Here is an 18,207-nt window from a genome sequence, read left to right on the forward strand (position 1 = left end):
TTATTTTACCATTTTATTCTAATCCCTTTAAAACTATTAAAAAAATTGTGGGAAAATAACCTTTAAAAAATTTTTAATAATAATACTACATAATAAATAATATGTAAAAAAACAAAAACAAAAAAAATGTTTGCGTCCTGATTTAAAAATCAGGAGTAACATGCAGTGTACTTGGATCGTCAACCAGATCTGAGGTGTAAGCTTGTTGTGAGTTGTCTACGGTGTTTTTAATCAATTACGAAGCTTTACGACTCAAGCCCGGCAGAAAGTGAAGAGCACACAGACGACTCTGGCATTTAGAGCCATTGCGTCCCAAAATTCCATCCCCATTGCCAAGATACCAATCCCACAAAATCCCTGGATTAGCCCTCAACTATTCCTGGGATTAGAGGATTAGACCGTTATATTCCATTATCTTACACCGAGAGGATTCCTGACTGTCTTGATTTCAGCGCAGAAGCAACCAGCAATGCAGGCCTGAAGACAAACACACACACACACACACACAGACACCTACACAAACACAGCACAGGCCTCTACAGAGCTGTGACCCAACAAGGGAGCAAAGGGATCAGAATAAGAACACGATAAATCACTGAACTCAAGGACATTCTAGGAGCCGCAAAGACCTTGCCAAGACCGGCACACATGATACTGCAACTCTACAACACACATGGGTGCATTTACACACACACATTCTAAAAAAAACGTAGTTTATAGTAACATCAACCTCCAAAAATAGTCATTGAATTGTGCTCTATATTCTACAGACATACAAAACGAATATGAAGCCCGTGGCACAGGTTTGATATCTTAATTTTTAGCTATTTATTTTAGCCATGTCAATTTTTAGCTATATGTGAATAAATGTGACAAATTTGGGTCTGTCGATCATATAAAACTTTTCCTTAGCTTCAGAAGACTTGGAATATTGTACAATGCATGTGTACAAATAACCATCATGGTGTTTTTTTGTTGTCGCTTTTTTTGACACCCCCGTACTCCCTAACGAACTGTTGTTATATTAAAAAGAAATTTTTTAATTAAAAAAATAAAAAAATAAAAAGACATAGATCTTAAACAGAAATAAGAAATGATGCCTTGGCAACTAACTGAAACAAAATAATCTGAAGCACTAAAATTACAAGAAGTATAGGGCTGTAAAATCAATTAATTGTGTTTAATCATTTTTACAGCCCTAAATGAGCAGATAACAAAATGACTAAAACTTAAAACTTTAAAATGAAAAATGAAAATATAAAAGCTAATTCAAAATATTAATAAATAAATAAAAAGTATACAAATAAATAATACTAGAGTTGGAATGACATGAGGATTGAAATAGACTATTCCTTTAAGTAGATTAAGGTAATGTTCGGAAATACAGAATGAAAAAAAATCAGAACATGAACAGAACATTTTCTGGTGGTTTGGGAAAATTAAATATTTGCACTTTTAATGGAAAGGCTGTGCATATTTAATCATGTTTAACCAAGTCATTTAAACAAGTATTACATATAAGATCAATGAGCGACGACATACATGAGGCGTTCGCGATTAGCTATTAGTAAAATACTGTAAATCACAGAGGGGGGAATACATTTCCTCTGGAAACATTTTAGTCAAATATTTGGTTTAGTTTTATACAAGTCAGTGCAATGTTGGTCGCTGGAATGAAATTGGTTCTGTTTCCTTCCAAATGTTGACATAACTCCTGACACTAAGCAGGCCCATTCTGGGCTGTCGTCTCCATAAACGGCTCTAGTCAAGTTCGGCTGATAGACTAGAGGTCAGGCCCTCTGAACTAACCCTGATCCCATTATCCACTAAATTACATTTTCTTTTTAGCACTCTCATTCTTGGCTTCTTCATCAGATGTTAGAACATAGTTTTGTAGAACTGACCTCTAAGCACACACAACACTAACACACAACAAATTAAAGAACTATCACTGGTTATTTACAAGTAATTGTATCATTTTAGTGATAGTCTGAAAATGGACAAATACTGGCTGATTAATAATTAAATAGCTTTAGCCAATAAAACCAATAAACCCGGAAAAAATGGTTTGAAGTTAAAAACGTCTTCATGATGAATTTGTTTGTGACAAACATGCAACTGAGTCATGTGCATTACTTGTGGATTATTGTGGTGTTTTTAATCAGCAGTTTGAACTCGCAATCTGACGGCACCCATTCACCGCAGAGGATCCATTGGTGAGCAAGTCATGGAATGCTAAATTTCTCCAAAACTGTTCCGATGAAGAAACAAACTCCTCCACATCAGTACATTTTTATTTTTTGCTGAACTGTTCCTTTGACAGTTCGAAACCAAAAGCTTTCTCAATGGATAATGTACAATTTAAAAAAAAAACATTCTCAGTGAATTTTGAACAAAATATTGTGTAAATAAGTATTCATTTGCATAATTAAATTGTATTCATGTGTACTATCCATATTATCTAGGCTACAATTTGCATCTTACAGATAAATTCCTTTAATTTAGTTTTGAGACCACTCTTGTCTCTCTTTTTTTTAGACTAAGACAATTATAACTTGCATTAAAAATTGCATTGCAACACTGAGTCAACAACCCTTATATGACCTTCATTTTAGCAAAGTATGCGTAACCAGACGTTTACAGTCAACCTGTTCGGAGCCATCCTTCTATCCTTCCCGCTTTGACTCAAGCCCTGTTGCTCTCACCAAGAAATGGAAAATAAACAGTGTTTATCAAGGATATATTTATATCAGACAAAACTATTTGGTGATATTATAGACCTGAATTGGGAAACCTGTTGATATGACTGCTTTCGTGCCAGTGCAGGAAACTATTTGTGTTTTTCTCTGCAAATATTTACCAGGATAAAGAACATTCCTGAGCACTTGTACAGCAACTGAAAGAGTTACACAGGAAAAGGAGAGAAAGAGAGGATAAAAATGAGGTACCCTTTGTATGTGGGGGAAGGGAACATTAATGGGAAGAGGAAACTAGAAACAGACATGGAAAGAGAGAGAGGGGAAAATGGAGGGAGAGAAAGAGGGGGATAGGAAGTGAGAGAGAAACATCTAAAACTCCAGATAAATGGCTAGATAACAAAATGTAACCACAGACTTACACAATTTAAGGTAATTCTACATTATAAAATGTCAAAATGGCATACTTCTAAATGCACGACACTTAAATGTTAAACTATAAACACTAAATAACACTAAACAGTTTCCACCAAAATACCATATTGTTTCTATTGTACAGGATAATTGCAAATTACGATGGTTTAGGCACTGTTTATCAAAAAATGAAATTAAAAATGCAATAAACTAAAACGTCCAGGAGATTCCAAAGTACTTTATTGTGATTTTACAGTAGTAACAATAACTACACAAATTAATGTGTTAATGTATGCTGTACATTATGCTAAATCTATACATTAAAAACAGTTTACAAAGTTTCTAAAAAATGAATTATTAAACACGCATATGTGCACTTCCACTTTATGAAGTATTTGAAGCTGGCTCACTTGCTGTTAAAAGACGGTTCTGTGAAATGTAAATGTTTATTTGACTGAATTTCTAACATTTACAGGTAAAACCCTTTTAGCATTCAGTGGGAAAACATACCCCAATCTCCCCACTGCTTTTAAAAGCTGAAGCATTCTTGTACACAGCAACCTGGCCACATGAAACGATATGCATATGATCTTCTTTGAAGTATTTCATATAAAGTACACCCATGCTTTGGACAACTTGGGTGGTGTACTTTCTTCTATATTTAAAAAAAATATCTATTCCTCTAATAACCAAGCTGAATTTTCAGCAGCCATTACTTCAGTCTTCAGTGTCACAAATTATTCTAATATGCTGATTTGGTGCTCAAGAAACATTTATTATTATCAATGTTTGAAACGATTGTACTGCCTAATATTTTTACGAAAACCATGACACATTTTTTCAGAATTCTTTATTGAATAGAAAATAATCCTTTCTACCTTTATAAATGTCTTTACTGTCACTTTTGATCAATTCAATGCATCCTTGCTGAATAAAAGTAATAATTTCTTTAAAAAACAAGTTTTATTAACCCCAAATTTTTAAACGGTACTGTAATTTTCTATAGAGAAATGGGTGGGCCCTTCTAAAACCAAATAAACTCTATAGCAATGATTTACGGTTGACTCTTACACATGGTCTAACCTCAAAACACCACCTGCAGGTTTGCCCAAATTACGTCATGGCACTTCCTTGTGAGTCAAACAACGTAATTACAATGAGTCGGGCTTTACGCGTGCCTCTGATGCTAATTAGAGGGAACTACATTCTCATGTTAATAGATTCTCTTAAACACCAAGCTCTTCTCTGGGGGCAATTAAGCAAATCCTAATGGTGAAGACAACACAAGACAAAAGCAGGGGTAATACGGCCACATCCATACGTATATGGACCTTACAGTGAGGAGCTCTTTTGCATGTGTATTATTAGGAGTACAGTGGTATGTTATTTGCATTTGAGAAACAAGATAATCCTGACCCTGGGGCAGCCGCTGACCTCAGGTACTTGAACATCCGCACGGCTTATGGCTAATAACGAAATCATGACAAATAGGAAATCCTCACCGAATTAACTTGAGCAATATTAGAGAAGCAATTACAGGGGAGTCGGCGAGCTTGGCACATTCGTGAAGCTTCGTGCCACCACAAAGAGTTACAAGGCGCTAACACACAGAGGAGAGGTTTAACGACTCGAGTTCTTTCCTCAAATCTGCACTCATCCCCCTTTATCCTATACGACTACTGCCGACCGGTGAGCTGGCTTGACCCCCTGGACTCCCGCTGGCCCTCAGTTTGTCATTGGTCCCCCATCAATGGAGAAGAATATAACCGAATTGGGCCAGCGGGGGATTCGGACACTTGCCACAAAGGGGAACGGTATGCAAAGAGTTAATCTGTGTTTGAGATCTTTAACAGGAACAAAGGACAGCAGCAGAGACAAAGGTTGATGAAAGGGGTTTGGAGGAGGGATGGGCCATGTCTTTGCCCCACCATCTGGGCTTTTTGTCTGAAGGAGTGGGGTGGGAGAGCCAGGCCCGGGCAAATATGCCCTCCGTAAAGGCTGCCTGACCCAATAATACACCCCTGCCACAGGTCAATCCGCAGCAGGTTAAATATACTGTTTGACGGCTGGTGTCACAGCCAAACTTAAGTCTGGATTAGTATAAATCAATACAGTGAAAGTGAATACAAACAATCTTGTAGATGGTCTGTAACAGTATGCTCTCTTTTTATGGTGGAGTCGCTTTTGAGTTTTTCAGTTTTACTGTATCAGTCACAGTATTGGTTAACCAGATCAGGTATTTCTTTTAAAATAATTTTTAAAAATAGAATTTATTATAATTTGAAGGCACATAAAAGCATTTTTTTCGTGCATCAGTTTATTTTAATTAATAAAAAATTTTATTGCAATAGCAGGTGTAAATACAGTTCTTGCAGTTATGCATGAATCTCCAAGGCAGCAATAAGTTCAAAAACACTTTTCTGGACATTAACATATATTGAAAAACAGAATCCTTATTGTTGAGCCCTGCAGGTGCAATGCGATACAGTACCATAAATCTTATCCTAAGTTTTTGCTTAAACCAGCCATAACGAGCGGTGCATGACGAGACATTTGAGGTTTGCGCAAACTATCTCTAGATAACAGTAATAGTGATGCTTGCCTTACAGTATTGGTTAACCAGATCAGGTATTTCTTTTAAAATAATTTTTAAAAATAGAATTTATTATAATTTGAAGGCACATAAAAGCATTTTTTTCGTGCATCAGTTTATTTTAATTAATAAAAAATTTTATTGCAATAGCAGGTGTAAATACAGTTCTTGCAGTTATGCATGAATCTCCAAGGCAGCAATAAGTTCAAAAACACTTTTCTGGACATTAACATATATTGAAAAACAGAATCCTTATTGTTGAGCCCTGCAGGTGCAATGCGATACAGTACCATAAATCTTATCCTATATAAGTTTTTGCTTAAACCAGCCATAACGAGCGGTGCATGACGAGACATTTGAGGTTTGCGCAAACTATCTCTGGATAACAGTAATAGTGATGCTTGCCTTAGTAAGCACTACTAAAAATGTGCAGATGAGCTGTAAATTCTGTAACTTCATGCAACGTGAGCTTTCAGCAAGGACTGAAAAATAACTTGCCCTGTGCCTAGATTAGACAAGATGTCAGAGCATCAATAAAAAATAAATGTATTTGTCCATTTTGAAATACACACTTATTAGTACTAGCTTGCACACAGACAGTTAGACAGCATGTATAAAATATAAATAAAACACATGAGACTTACCACCACCATGAATGGAGGAATCCAGGAGGCTCCCCTAGCGTAATGTTCTTCTCCCATCGGATCTACAACAGGCAGCGAGAGGGAAGAAATGAGAAAGAGAAAGAGGGGTTGTGAGACTGTAGATAATGTAATATCTAATCTGCTCTCTGACCCAATCCAGAGCCCATATATCATCCTGCTTTCTCCACCAAAACAGCAGAGTTGTTTTCCTCACATCCTTCTACGACACTGGAGCTTAAAATGTTACAGGCAGAGAGGAGAAAGTCCTTCTGGGAAGCCCCTATGTACAAGTCATAAATTTATAATTCCAATGTGAACTGCATTGAAGTGATTTTGATTTGAATAATAACAGAATAATGGTCAATGTATTTGCCATGCATGTGTTATCACCCTTATGTCATTTCCAACCATTTCAAAACTTTCTCTCTTCTGTAGAAAACAAAAGTGAAAGTTCCATATAGTGAAAGTTAATGGGGTCCAATGCTGTTTTGGGCCCCACTGACTTACATTATATGGACAAAACCAGTTGAAAAATTCTTCAAAATATCTTCTTTTGTGTTTCGCAGAAGTCAATGCAAACAAGTCATGGTGCAATGATTCCACCATGATTGTTTATGTAAGACACACCTGACTTGGAACGCCAGGGCTCAAAGAAAATCCAGAGATTTCCAACTGGTAGTTACAATGTTGGTGCCTGTCACATGACCTCATTTACTACTGCAACATGATTTGAAGGTAGCGCATATTCTTGGCAGCATTGCTCAGCTTCATCCTGGTCAATCTACCAATGTGGAGACCCACAGCTCATGACCCTCAAAATTAATCATGGCTTCTGTTTTTCCTACACTTCATTCAGGCCTTGGGGCTCACTTTCACTCCCCATCATTTCTGCTTGTGTGGAAATGACCAGGGCGACTCTCATTAAGGCCATAATCTCAGTGTATTTAACAAACATTCTCCTTTGTAATTGGTGAGTAGAGGGACCTGAACTGACCGTGGAAAGTGTGAGGAAAGAATTAGCCTATTATAACAATTATATGTGGATGATTACACAGGAAACTTTAGTGAGAAAAAAAAGAAAATCTAAGAGGATAGGATAGGTTTGTTCACTGCAGCTGAAAGTGGATTACTGAAGCAGGTCTGAAGGTTAAGAACACATTACCAGTCAATTTCACTTCGTCGGCCTACCAAACGGCAAGATAAACATCTGACCAACTTGTGGTGCTTTTGAGAAGTGCTGCAGAAAGTCAGGAAAACAATGCCGCAACGCAGCAGAGATGCCGCCAAGCCAACAGGGAGGAAAAACACCCTGGGGTAAAAGAGCAATGGAAGGAAATGACTGCTCACAAACAAACGGCAACTAAAAGTCCAGATTCTGAGACAGTAGAAATATGGGGAAAAGCAAACTGTTCAGTATAGTTAAGATCAACTATTCTTCAATACATTGATGCAGAGTGTCAATGTTCTCATTAAAGGTGGGGTAATCGATTTTTCAAAAACGCTTTAGAAAACTGATTCGGGCCGACTAGCAAAACAAACTTGTAGCCAATTAGCAGTAAGGGGCGTGTCTACTCCTGATGTGGAGGAGAGAGCATTCAGTCCGAGCCGAGAGACAGAAAGATAGAGATGGCAGATAAAAAACAAAAGAGGAAAACGTCTGCGGAACAAAAGAAGGCTTAAGGCAGTAAGGCAAGAAGTAGGACCTGTGTAAATATCGGATCAGCTTTCCAGCGCTGGAAAAAACAAAAAAAACAAGACAAAAACGTCTGCGGAACAAAAGAAGGCTTACAATATGGCAAGAAGTAGGACCCGTGTAAATATCGGATCAGAACTCAAGGAGCGGAAGGCCTGTGATTGGACGCCGAGGTTGCTTTGTTTCTTCTCAATAGGTGAGTAACACCGTGTCTGCGGCACAACAGCTAAAGTCTAGTACACTGGACGCGACAAAGCCATCGTTGAAAATCATTTGAAATTTGTGTCAATACGCCATGAATAGAACGCAGCAGTTTTCTGTCGGTTTTTTTTCTCATTTTGTCTCTCATAGTTGAGGTATACCTATGATGAAAATTACAGGCCTCTCTCATCTTTTTAAGTGGGAGAACTTGCAGAATTGGTGGTTGACTAAATACTTTTTTGCCCCACTGTATCTATGGTGTAGACAGCATCAATGATTATGAGTTCCATAGTATTTTGTTGCACCGTGCCACTCGCGTCAAGTGTAGACACGGTGTAACATTGGTTTTGCTTTGTTTCATAGAACTAATCGTTGCCTGGGTTGTGTATGTATGTGTGGGGCAGAGCTATCAAAATAGGGGCGAGATTCTTTTGGGATAGGGGCGTGTTTGTTTTGGTGATTTCAAATGTCAACATTGGCTACCAGAAATCGCTTACCCCACCTTTAAAGTGAATACATTAAAGTAAGTTATTTCCTGACACAAACAACAAAATTAAATGGATTCTAATGTTAAATGTGGAGCAAGAAAAATCCAGAAAATGTTACTAAGGCAGTACAGCGCAGCGCACAATATCCTGCCCCATTCAAATGAAACAAGTGGATTCAATTTGGATTTTATAGCATTACAGAAAAGAACAAGCTTGACAGGAAACATGCTTTTGTAAGTGATACCATATCACCACAATAGAAAATAATTATGTATTTCTATAAATAGAAATTTATATTTATATTACTTGTTTATAAAAAAGGCAGCTTGGTGGATGATAATTTACAAGTGTTTTCTAACTAAAATCTGTACTAAAGTCATACAAAAGAAACTAAAGTGTGTGTGTGTGTGTGTGTGTGTGTGTGTGTGTGTGTGTGTGTGTGTGTGTGAAACCAAAGTCTTACCTCGGAAAGGAAGGTCTGTGCTGATTTCTGGGCCCCAACATGCAATAAGTACTCGTACACGTATAAAGCTAACCTAGAAGAGAACAAGAGAGAAACAGACGTTATATTCAGGGCATGATGTTGACGTTTCTGAGCAGGAAATCCCAGATTATACTATAAGCAAGCAAAAATAATAGCTCCAAGATAACAATAAAATGTTGAATATAAACAATAAACTTCCATATATTTCATTCAATAAAAAAAATAAAAAAAACTGTGTGTGTTCCAAGTAGTTTTATGTGTATCTGATTCTGAATACTGCATCATTATCTTTGTAACACACTGACATCAATCTTTTTGAAAATCAACTGCAAGTTCCATGTGCAGATCGCTATATGTTGCTGCTTATGTACAGGTGCATCTCAATAAATTAGAATGTCGTGGAAAAGTTCATTTATTTCAGTAATTCAACTCAAATTGTGAAACTTGTGTATTAAATAAATTCAATGCACACAGACTGAAGTAGTTTAAGTTGGTTCTTTTAATTGTGATGATTTTGGCTCACATTTAACAAAAACCCACCAATTCACTATCTCAACAAATTAGAATACTTCATAAGATTTATTGAGATGCACCTGTATAGCATAGGTTTTCATGCAGCCTCAGAAGGTAGCTGCTTATGTAGGCAGTTTGCAATGTTTTAGAACAGAGATATATACTTTCAGTCCCTAATTGTTTGCTGTCACTCTAGTTTGGATATTGTTCAAAAAGTTGCAGAAAGAAAATCAGTGACTATAATCAACAACAATAGGGATTGTTGATTACACAAGTACACATGCACATACAAAACACCCATCAACTGCAGCGGCCGCATGTCCGATCTCCACATCCCGTTTGTTCCGTGAAAAGAACAGAAAGATCAGCCAAAGCATGTATAGCTGGAGTTGTCACGGCAATCTGATGGCACCATTGCGGTTCTTGTGTTTTTGTCATTTTCTGTATCCATTATGTCTGTTGTTTAGCCGCTTGGGCTTGCAATTACCCAGCTCCCAGTGTACCATCTCTCTGCTCCTATCCTTTCCTTTTCCCTTCCATCAGCCATGAGAGAAAATAGCACTGCAAAGCTCTGCTGGCAAAATGACATTCAGAGACCGGCACAGTTTGGTAGAAACACAGCTTTAGACTGGCTGCGGCACATTTGGGCAAAAACATTAATTTCCACCATGGGTAAGGCAATGCATACACACACAAGATTGGCAATTCCATATGGACGTGCGTTGATGTCCAAATCCGATGTTTCAACAGAGAGATAACAGGTTTGGTCATATTATGTAAAATTAAACACTAATTACACAGGAAAGATGACTTATAATAGTTCACTCAAATTTAAATTCTGCCAGAATTTTTTTACTCATGTTCCAGTGATATTTTACAAAATTTGATTGGAATACTGTTTTTTGTTCACACAATGAAGGTCAGTAGGGTCCAGTGTTGTTTTGGATCCCACTGACTTGTGTAAATAAAAACAGCTGAAACATTGATCAAAATATCTACTTCTATATTCCATTCAGATTTTTTGGCCTTTTTCTACTTTTACGAATAGATACAGTGAGAGTGAGAACAGGAAATGGGAAAATGCTGTGAGCCAGATTCGAACTTGAGCACCACGACTCAATGTTTTGGTGCATGTGTGCTAACCATTACTACTTAAGAATATAAAAACCATTGGCAATCTTGTAATCTATCTAATGCAGGGTTTTTACTGTTTTCTAAAACTATCAAAAACATTTTAAAAGAAATAAAGCTAAAATAAAATTTGTAAAATATATTTTCGATGGAAAACTTAAACTAAACTAAAATTAGAAATGTTGCCTTGGCAACTAACTGAAAAAAAGTTGAAGTTGAAACACATAACTTGAAACAATTAAAAACCAAAAACTAGTCTAAAACTAAAACTGAAATAAAATAAATCAAACCTAAATAGTACTATTTAAAAAAATTTACAAAATTATATGATCAATATATAAACATTTCAAATTTTAATAAAAACTATAATAGTATATATGAATAATACTAAGATAGCACTGTTCTGATGGAGCCTTCTCTCCAACGCACATCCAGTGGGCAGAAGCATGTATTTGTGTGGGAGCAGGAAGCTTTCCCAGGCATCAGCGAGGAGGTGAATGAGTCAGTGGAAGGAGGAGCCCAAGGTGGCAGGCTCATAAATAGCAGAGGAGAGCTCCCTCTGATCAGCCAGTCAATGACTGTGATAAAGTTGTATATGAATGACAAGGAGGAGATCCAGCACTCCATTACTGCACAAACACTGACGCGCTGGCGCAGGAGAGTGACCAGAATGACAATGCCTCCCACCGAGAGCCAGTGATGGAGGGGGAGTCAACGACAACCATAAAACTGTGGAAGAGAGGTTCAAACAAAGTTCAGTTAAAGGTCCTACTGCCACAAAGGATCTACAGAATTAACATGTCAGCAATGAACTTAAGCTATATTTCGGTTTATCTGTTAGCCATGACAAACAGAAGCAGAGGTGGGCAATATGGCAAAAATGTCATATCATGATTTTTTTCAGACAGGATCTCGATTTCCAATCTTATCACAGTTCTTTTGCATGTTGGCTTTTAAAATGGATAGTTCACCAAAAAAATTAACATTCTGTAATTGTTTACTCACCCTCCTGTCAACCTTTCAACGTTTAGATGTAAGTAACAGCCTAAATTAAATCTTTTCACCATCTAAAGCTATCACATCTTTTCACAAGACTTGTATTAAGCTGCTTGATTCACATGGATTCGCTATGCAACACCTTTATTTGCTTGTTTTTGGAATCATGGCATAATTATTTATTTAGCAAAAGCCATTTCAGTGAATATCACTATACATTTCAAAGCCTTGCATTTGAACTGCACCCATGACACTCATTCAAGCTTTATTAAAGAGCTTAGTCAGGAAAAATGCCATATTTAATTTTAAATGAATGAAAATGAGGCTGTTAGTGTATAGTCCATTCAGATGTAGAGTCTGTTCAATAGTCACAATCTCACAATCTTTTTTTTCCAACAGAAATTTTCAGAAAACCCTATTTGCAATATAAACAAGGTACACACAATAGTATGAGCAACACATTGCATCTTTCACTCACAGACATTTTCATTTGTATAAAATTAAACATATTAAACATTATTCTACCATGGCTTTTTCTATGTAGAATTGCATTTAATCTAAATTTTATATATAATGTGTCTCAATTGAACTTAAAGTGCCAGAAAGCATACTGTCCGTTAATAACACAGTACCTCAAAATATTTAACATGTCTCGAAAAATTTCTAAATCCCTGGTAGCCCTTCGGCCAGGCACTCTTCAGATTTTGGTAGCCCGAAGTAAATTTAACTAGCCCAAATAAAAAATAAAAAAATTTTAATATAGAAAATATCTAAACAAATGGGTCTAAATGTTATTTAAAAATCAATTAATTATCAATTATTGGATTTCAAATCAATGGGGGGTGAGGCATCAAAAGTAACTAAGTAGCTGTTTTATGGATGGTAACTGTAACATTACTACTGAAATTAGGGCTGCACGATTGACAAAAATCCTAATTGTCGATTATTCCCTTGAAATTGTAATTGTGATTATTAATTACGATTATCACAATTTACACTGAATGATGTTTATACCATTGTTTAATGCAACTGCATGCCGTATTTTTATATGAAAATAAACAAGCTGAAAACACTCTAACTGAAAAACCTTTACTGCTTTTCTATAGTATTAAGCCTCAAATGTCAACTATACATCGGATTGGTTTCTTCTTTAAATTATAAAAAAGTTAAAATATGAATTGTATTATAATAATAAAATTATAATATTATACTAAAATTAAAATTTAAATAATGGGAAAAACCCTTAAGATAACAGGTAGAAAGAAAAAAACGCATCTTAAGCACGCAGAATAACATAAGTGGACTTTGAACGATTAATTGCCGCTTTGAACGATTACGTAATTGTGGCATCCATAATTGTAATTGCGATTAGAAATTCGATTAATTGTGTAGCCCTAACTGAAATCTACTACTAGATTACTGCAAAAAGTAATATTATTACAGTAACTAGTAACTAGTTACTGCCCAACACTGGTTCTGAAGAAGTAAAAACCACAGTTGCATGTCTCTGACTGACTTACTCATGACCAATTTAGTCAAGTCAACTGTTCACTTTGTAATTTGCTAGTTATTTAGCTCACTACCTGTCTTACCATAAACAAGGGTTTAGGAGCACCAAAGGGGTTCGACTGCTGGGCTTGAAGAAAACATCTAGCAGCTGCCATCTGCTTAAATATGAGGGAAGCACGAGACGATCTGGATCACACTGTGGATTCCCAGAAGTGTGCTTATAAAAATTTCATGGCAGGGAGGCCCATGTGATCTGGGTGGAGGGGTGTACTGTGTGCTTTGGTACAGGGTACCAGCACCTGGCCCTGATGTATTATTGAACACCGTTCATTCAATTGGCAAGAGCACCTTGTGTAGTTGTCAGGAACATTGAGTGCGAGAGCCAAGAACAGGGCCTCTGGATTCCGAAGGTCCTGTTTGGAAGCCCAAACACTTAAAGACATCACAGAGGGATGGGAACAGGGAACTACAGCTGATGGGACGAGACCATGAGGTGCGGGCAAGAAGAAGTGTCTGGCCTAGCTGCAAGAGCAGACACTATTAGCAATGCTGGGATAAAATTTGGGATATTGACTTTCATTGCAAAAAAAAAACATTTTTTAAATTTTTTATTAGTTTAAAATGTTTTGTTCCAGGGAAGAATGTCATACATGCTGTGTTGCCAAACCCACGGTTTTCCCACAGAACTGGGCTACTTTTATAATGCTGCTTTAGTCCGTGGGTTGAAGTGAAACCCCCCGCCACCTGAATGCGATTTTGACTGAGGTGGAACGCTCTGGAAGGAGGTTCTGACCCCCCTGGAACACGAATTTGGAGCAATTGCAGCCATTTTCCCCCAAAAAGCGATTGGGCTAGTTTTGAGTACCAATTGGGCTGCTTTGTTTTAAATAGACCTGGCAACCCTGCATACAAGTTTCACTGTTGCCTTTCCATCTATGGTGTTTTTTCACTGGTACATAATCAACTAAGTAAAAATATTTTAAACACTAAAATCATTTAGAAAAGCAAAGCCTACCTTTGCTCATTTAGCCACATAATTTAAGATATTATTCATGCTTGTAGCACAAACAGTGTGAGAAAGGCTACAAGCTGAATGTGAAACGTACAAGCAATAGTAATAGTGATACTTGCCCTATCAGGTCCTGCTAAAAAAAAAAGCAATACATTCTATTTTATTTTGAAACACACCATTCAAATCCATCTGTCTTTATATGCCAGGCTCTCTCATATTCAAATGACTGAGAGGAGGTGTTAATGTATGCAAACCTGATCAGCAAAATCTAAATGGTGCGCTCTCTCCAGAGGAGCACAGGACATATAAAGAGCTATATTGTAGAGATGGGAGGGGGTGGTGGAGACCTTGTCGCCGGTTGGGGCCTCTGGAGCCTGCAGCATGTCGTCCTAAAGCTCAGCCTCCCTGTTCAAAAGCCCCGAAAAGAGAACTGTTGCAGGGAATGCTCAGGGGGACGACTCGCGAGTCTCTCAGCCCCTGCCCCCTCAGTTTTTTTTCTCCCTGTGGGAGAAAGCTCTGCCAATCAGAGGTGTTCAGAAGAGCTAAGTCCAGTGATGTTGGAGTAGTTCACCATAGGTGGGTTTGTTTTGAGGTGAGTGAGGTAAAAAGAGCTGATGTTACTGTACTGCTGGAACATAAGGTCTTACTGCAAAATAGCCTTACCATGACTCCTTGTAGCACTGTGGGGAGTCTCGTGCACGCTGGGAACATTAAACACAGGTCAGATTGCTTGGCCTACAATATAAAGCCAGGTGCGAAACACTATTTTCATAGCACTTTTCCCCTTACTTTCAGAAAAGCAAAAGGGCCATTAAAAGAATAGTTCACCCAAAAATTATAGGGTTATCTGAGATCAAATACGGCACAAGGCTGGATGTCAGTAACATCAAGAATCATTGGTTTCATGTCTTGCGATCTGACATTACGATGTGAAAAATATGATTTGAGCGCTGCATAATGAATTTCATTACTTAATCGATTTGAAAAATTACTCACAAAAAGTTATCATATGGATTCAGAAACAAGTGGTTTCCATTAAGTGAACTAAAAAAAAATAATAATTTTTAAAGTTTTAGTTTCTGGAAAATTGTACACTAACTTTCAAAAATGTGGCTCAGTAAAATTTTTTCCTTTTATTCATCAAGTCCAACAATGCATTAAATTGATCAAAAGTGACAGTAAAGACATGTATAATGTTACAAAGGATTTCTATTTCGAATAAATTCTGTCCTATTTATCAAAAAAAGAAGAAAAATAAACATGGTTTCCACAAAAATATTAAGCAGCACAACTTGATAACATTGATAATAATCAATGGAATAACTATGTATTTTTACTGTATTATGTATTTGTATTTTTACTGTATTTTTTGATAAACCAAATGTTGAGCATAAGAGACTTTTTTCGAAAATAATCTTACCAACCACAAAGTCTTGAATGTTTTGAACGGAAAATTAAAACATTTAACATAACATAAAAATCTAAATATAATAACCCTGGACTATATATATGGACTAGTTTCATGGTGCATTTACAACCCTTTTGAATCTTGACAGACTAGTCACTCTGTCACTGTATGACAAAACAGGGATTTGAATTATTCCAAATGTTTCATTGTGTGTTCCATGTAGGCATGGGCCGGTATGAGATTCTGACGGTATGATAACCTTAGATTAAAAAATTATCACGGTATTGCGATTACAGCTCTAAAATATGTTATTTTTAAATGTCTGGGTAAAAAAAAAATTTTTTTTTCCACTGAACACATTTTATTTTTAACAAACATATAGAACATTTTGGAACAGTAAACATGTCAGGCTAAATAATTAGAATAAATAATTAAATTCTTCTTAATTAAATGCAGTCACTTAAGTGAGCCTAAACCTGCAGCTCAACAATAATCAAAACAAAAAAATTTTATTTTCTGTAAAAAAAAAAAATAAATCCCTATAAATTAAAGAAAAAAAGGAGTCACACTTAAGTGAGCCTAAACCTGCAGCTCAATAATCAAAAATATAATCAAAACAAAATTTCTGTAAAAACAAAAATAAAATTTTTTATAAAAAATGCAGTCATTAAACCTGCAGCTCAACAAGGTTTTTTGATCTTTCAGTCCAAGTTATGATGTAGGAATGTTCACCTTTCCCGGATTAAGTTTGAAGCGGTGAGGTACGAGGATGTGTGCACATACACACATAAGGAAAGAGAGAGCGCGAGTTTCACACACATACGGTCTCTCCGTACAACAGTTTGTTTTTTAAATGTTGTGATTTTGAACAGATGTAAACAATGGCAGGAGGCTTAAAAGTATAGACGTGATACCAGCTAAATGTAATTATTGTACTAAATCGCAGACAAGTACAGTATATACTTTAGACTGCTATCCCTCACTCTGTGAAGTAACGTGAGGGAGGAAACTAGTTGACGTTAGCTAGTTAATTAGCCATGTTATCTGCCTCGGAAGCAAGTCAAATAGTATTTCAACACTGAAACAAACGGCGGGTGGGTCTCTGTCTTGATCGGGGGTGAAAGAGGGAGAAATGAAGATGACACAGATATATAGTTTATGTTTGACCTGGAAGTATTTATTTAGCGATCGGAGGTAAAACGTCATCTGTATGGAACACCGTTGTGTACGGAACATGGTTAGTCTACGTTACCCGAAAAATTCCCATACGACAGACTTCGTCTTTTTCGACGGGGGAAAAAGTTCCAGGAATTCATCTCCTTCGGCCATCCCACACACAGGTGACTCTCACTGACTGCTCGCACCAACCGGAAGGGCTGAGGGGGAAGGGTCGTGTGACTCGTTATGCTCTTCGCTGCACACAACTGAGGGAGTCCTGCACTTTCTGTCTTTGACGACACGTAAAAAAACTGTGCATACCGCAGGAACGGTATAACGGGAAATTTTAGTGGTTTTGAAACCGTGACTTTTCCAAACCGCGGTATACCCTGAAACCGGTTATCGTCCCATGCCTAGTTCCATGTAATGAACAACATAACAGTTTGAAATGACATGAGGGTAAATAAGTACGTTTTAGATGAAACCTCCCTTTAGAAGGGTTTGCTCAGGGATGTGACATTTTTCATTAAACATGAACCAAGGCGAGGACAAATCAGATGACAGTTCACGACAGCTCCAAAGGAAAATCTCTAAAATGTATCACCAGAGATAAACAGGTCCCCACGTTCCGCTCTCATCACAACAGAGCCCAGATGGAGTCCTCACATCAAAGAAATCTGCCAAATGTATGCCTTGAGCACACCTGACATCTCGCCCGAGGCTCTCTGATAAAACCATCTTTAAACATGAATGAATCACACATAACCGTCCTACAAAGGCCCTGTTAGGAAATCATGTTTTCAACCCTCCTATCAATTATTCACCCAGCAGACGCACAAGACAAGGGAAAAGGGTGAAAATGACAAGTTCCTTCCTAAAAAGTTCTCTTGACAAAAAACCAAAGCGCCGCATCCTTGCATCAAAGCTGCCAAACTGAGAATCCATCTGCTCTTTTGGCCAGAGATGGTGTACATCCAATGGATCCGTTTTTCATAAATTGGACTTTATAGTGCTTTAAAGGGTTAGTTCACCCAAAAATGAAAATTAGCCCATAAATTACTTACCCTCAAGTCATCCTAGGTGTATATGACTTTCTTCTTTCAGACGAATCCATTCGGAGTTATATAAAAAAATTGTCTTTGATCTTTCAAGCTGTTTAATGGCACTCAGCGGGTGTTGCATGCTTCAGTCCAAAACAAGTTAAATAAAAAGCGCCCATCCATAAAAATAAAAAAATGTCTCATACGGATCCGGGGGGTGAACAAAG

The 18,207-nt window shown here is 37.1% G+C and overlaps 1 long non-coding RNA gene across 1 annotated transcript in view; it reads right to left on the reverse strand.

The window, feature by feature from the left end:
* Window positions 1–6,341: 6,341 nt before the first annotated feature.
* LOC107588874 (uncharacterized) overlaps window positions 6,342–18,207 on the reverse strand; it is a 13,905-nt gene continuing 2,039 nt past the window's right edge. The window contains exons 2-3 of the long non-coding RNA XR_001609629.1: window positions 9,193–9,265; window positions 6,342–6,409 (exon numbers count right to left, since the gene is read on the reverse strand). This is a non-coding gene — a long non-coding RNA (uncharacterized lncRNA). The remainder of the gene's footprint in view (window positions 6,410–9,192; window positions 9,266–18,207) is intronic.

This window comes from Sinocyclocheilus grahami, unplaced genomic scaffold, assembly GCF_001515645.1.
Source record: "Sinocyclocheilus grahami isolate Dianchi unplaced genomic scaffold, SAMN03320097.WGS_v1.1 scaffold109.1, whole genome shotgun sequence".
Taxonomy (NCBI): Eukaryota; Metazoa; Chordata; class Actinopteri; order Cypriniformes; family Cyprinidae; genus Sinocyclocheilus; species Sinocyclocheilus grahami.